The sequence below is a fragment of the Cavia porcellus genome, unplaced genomic scaffold, assembly GCF_034190915.1.
Source record: "Cavia porcellus strain 051 isolate PalLab524CR breed Dunkin Hartley unplaced genomic scaffold, mCavPor4.1 scaffold_25, whole genome shotgun sequence".
Taxonomy (NCBI): domain Eukaryota; kingdom Metazoa; phylum Chordata; class Mammalia; order Rodentia; family Caviidae; genus Cavia; species Cavia porcellus.
Genome location: NW_026947508.1, coordinates 39,247,938 through 39,251,907, shown reverse-complemented (window position 1 = coordinate 39,251,907; position 3,970 = coordinate 39,247,938). Strand labels below are relative to the sequence as shown.

The window sequence follows — 3,970 nt, the reverse complement described above, 5'->3', positions numbered from 1 at the left end:
GTTAAATGATAATGTCAATATAACATACCAGAACTTATGGAACCCAATGACAGCAGTCCTACAAAGCAAATTTACAGCAGTCCATTCTCATATCAGAAAAACAACGCTGGGGATATAGCTCAGTGGCATATCACCTGCCTGGCAAGTATGAGGTCCTGAGTTTGATTTCCAATATCAAAAAAACACAGAGTGAGCTCAAATAAACAACCTAATGCTGAACCTCAAGATTCTAGAAAATGAACAAGTCAAATCCAAAGCTCATATGAGAGAGGAAATTATAAAGATTAGAGCAAAAATTAATCCAATGAAGACTAAGAATACAATACAAAGAATAAATGAATTGAAGAGTTCGTTCTTTCAATGATTAAATAAAACTAACAAACTGTTAGCCAACTGTTATCCTTTGGGCCTAGATGTCACCCTCAAGCCTCATGTAATCATAGATGGGGCTTTTTCCGAGGTGGCTGGATCTACAGTGTGTGATGTTGGGATTCAGGGTGTGTAATTAGTAAATCAGTCCACTGATTAGTTTGGTACCACCCCAATCCTTGCAACCTTGATACAATATAAAAGGAGAAGAAAGATGCTGTTAAGGTCCCTTGTTGTTTTTTACTTTCTGGCAGCCATAAACTGTTTTTCTCTCTGCCATGCTGACCTGCCTTGGAGCCAGGAGATCATGGACTGAAACTATCAGTCAAATGAACCTTTCCTCTTTGACAATGGATGTCAAGTATTTTGCTTTAACAATGAGAAAAGTAGCTAAGATACCAATCTTGTCCAAAAAAGAAAGACTCTAATCCACACAATTAGGAATGAAAAGAGTGAAATCACAACTGATACTGCAGAAATCCAGAAGAACATCAATACTTAACTTAAAACTTGTATTCTAGTGAGATGGAAAATATGGATGATATGTACAGGTTCCTAGATATATATGAATTATCAAAGCTGAATCAAGAAGATATAAAAATTCTAAATAAATTAATATCAGTCAATGAAATTCAAGATGTAATTAAATACCTACCAACAGCCAGGTATGGTAGCACACACCTATAATACCACTATACAAGAGACTAAGGCAAGCCTCTGATTGATGGGTTTTGACATTTTGTTAGCTTTTTTTTCCCTTCTTCTTTCTTTTTCTTTTCCTCCTTGAAATAAAATGGATTTGGGGAAGAAAAAAAAGAAAGAAAGAAAAAAAAATTTTTTTTTGTCTTTTTCCTTTTTTTATCGTACCGAGGATCGAACTCATGACTGCCTGCTTGCAAGGCAGGTGCTTATGCCATTGAGCTAAATCCCCAGCCCCAGAAAAAAATTTTTTAAAAAGAGAGAGAGACTAAGGCAGGAGAATCACTGCACGTTCAAGGCCAGCCTAAGCTACAAACTGAATTCAAGTCCAGCCTGAACTGCATAGTGAAATGTTATCTCAAAAAGACAGAGAGAAAAACAAAAAACCAAGAACAAAAAACCAATTACCAACAAGGAAAAGTCCAGGCCCTGATGGATTCACTGCTGAATTCTATAACAAATTTAGAGAAGACCTAATGCCACTATTTCTCAAATTCTTTAATGAAATTGAAAGTAAAACAATGGTCCCAGATTTACCCCTGGAAGCACTGTCCTGATAGCAAAACCAGAGAGGAACCCAAGTAAGAAAGAGAACTATAAGGGGCAGGGATTTAGCTCAGTGGCCTAAGTGCCTGCCTGGCAAATGCAAGGGTGTGAGTTTGATCCCTGGTACCAAAACAAAACAAAGAGCTGCAGATGTAGCTCAGTGCAAGGGTTCTGGGTTCAATCCCCAGTATAAAACAAAAACTGAAAAAAAAAAAAAAAAAGAGAGAGAGAACTATAAAGATGGGTGTGATGGTGATATATGCCTGTTATCCCAGCACTTGAGAACCTGAGGCAGGAGGATTCTTCCAACTTTGAGATCAGCCTGAGCTACAAAGTGAGCTCAAAGCCAGCCTGAACTGCACAGCAAGACCCTGCTCAAAAAGACAAAAACAAAAACAAAAAGACAACCGTAGGACAATCTCCTTAATGAATATAGTTGCAAAAATCCTCAGTAAGATACTGATAAACAGAATGCAGCAAATAGTCAAGAAGATTATACACCACAAATTCATCCCAGGGATTCAGGGATAGTTCAACATATGCAAATCAATAAATGAAATACACCATATTAACAGAGCCAAAGACAAAAAACATTAGATCATCTCAACAAATACAGGAAAATAATTTGACAAAGTCCGATAACCATTCATGATAAAAAAAAACCCTACAGAAAATTGGAAGATGGTCTTATCTCAATCTGATAAAAACCATCTATGTCAACCAACAGCCAACATCATACTAAATGAACAAAACCTCAAAGCTTTCACTCTAAAATCAGGAACAAGGCAAAGATGTCTGTCTACTGTCATCACTCTTATTCAATACAGTTCTGGAAACATTAATAAGAGCAATTAGACAAGAGAAAGAAATAAAAGGAATAATGACAGGAAAAGAAGTTGTTAAATTATCATTATTTGCAGATAACATGATATTCTACAGAGAAGACCCCAAAAACTCCCCCAAAAGACTTCTAGATTTAAGAACCAAATTCAGGGGCTAGGAATTTAGCTCAGTGGCCATAAGTGCCTGCCTGGCAAGCATGAGGTCTCGAGTTTGATCCCCAGTACCAAAAAAAAAAAAAAAAAAAAAAAATAGCCATAATAGCCAGACACACACCTGTAATCCCAGCACTCACTAGGCTGAGGTAGGAGGGTCAGGATCACTGTAAGTTCGAGGCCAGCCAGGGCTACAAACTGAGTCAAGACCAGCCTGAGCTGCACAGTGAAACACTGTGTCAAAAAGAACAAAAAACAAAAATACCACTGGCTCTCTGGGCCAAGTCAACGTAGCCAAAAGCACCAAAAAGGTCAGCACTGTCAGTAAATATGGGACCTGCTTTGGTGCCTCACTCCAAAAATGGGTGAAAACAATTGAAACCAACTAACATGCCAAGTACACCCCCTCCTTCTGTGGCAAGACTAAGATGAAGGGATGGTCTGTAGGGATCTGACACTGTGGTTCCTGCATGAAAACAGTAACTGGTTGTGCGTGGACCTACATTACCATTTCTGCAGTCACTGTCAAGTTAGCCATCAGAAGACTGAAGGAACTGAAAAACCAGTAGAAGCTCTTCCATTTTAGATATCCCTAGTCTATAATAAATGGGTTAATTTATATAATTTTTTAAAAGCTACTGTGATTAAAAAAAAATACAGCATGGTATGGCAAAAACACAGATCCAAGGACTAACAGAACACATGAGAAGATGCAGAAACATCTCCAAATATACTCAAATACTTTATCTTTGACAAAGGAACCAAAGATCCTCCCTGGAAGAAAGATAGCCTCTGTAATAAATAGTGCAAGAAAAACTGATTTTCCACATACTGAAGATTAAAGCTAGACCCATAACTTTAACCATGCACTAAACTAAATCAAAATGGATCAAAGATCTAAATATTAAAACAGAAACACTAAATCTGCTGGAAGATAAAATATGTAGAACTCTTGAAAACACTGGTGTAGGCAAATACTATGGACAAAACCCCAACTGCCTAGGAACCACCACAAAGAATCAACAACTGGGATCTCATCTTATTAGAAAGCTTTTGCACAGCAAAAGAAACCAACAGAGTGAAGAGACAACCCACAGTACATGAAAAAATTTTGTCAGCTGTTCTTTAGACAAAGGACTACTATCTAGAAAATATAGAAAGCTAAAAAAAAAAAATCAGATCCCCCCCTCCTTGATTTAAAAACTCCACCCAAAAATGGGCATCTAGAATGAATACATATTTCTCAGATGCAAATTAAAACAATGCTAATATTCCATCTCACTCCAGAAAGAATGGCTATTATCCATAACAAATGCTGGTGGGGCTTTGGGGAAAAAGGAACCCTTCTTCACTGTTGTGGG

General features: G+C 37.5%; 1 pseudogene; it reads left to right on the top strand.

Moving 5' to 3' along the window:
• Positions 1–719: 719 nt before the first annotated feature.
• Positions 720–3,178, top strand: LOC100723048 (large ribosomal subunit protein eL43-like; annotated as a pseudogene).
• Positions 3,179–3,970: the final 792 nt, after the last annotated feature.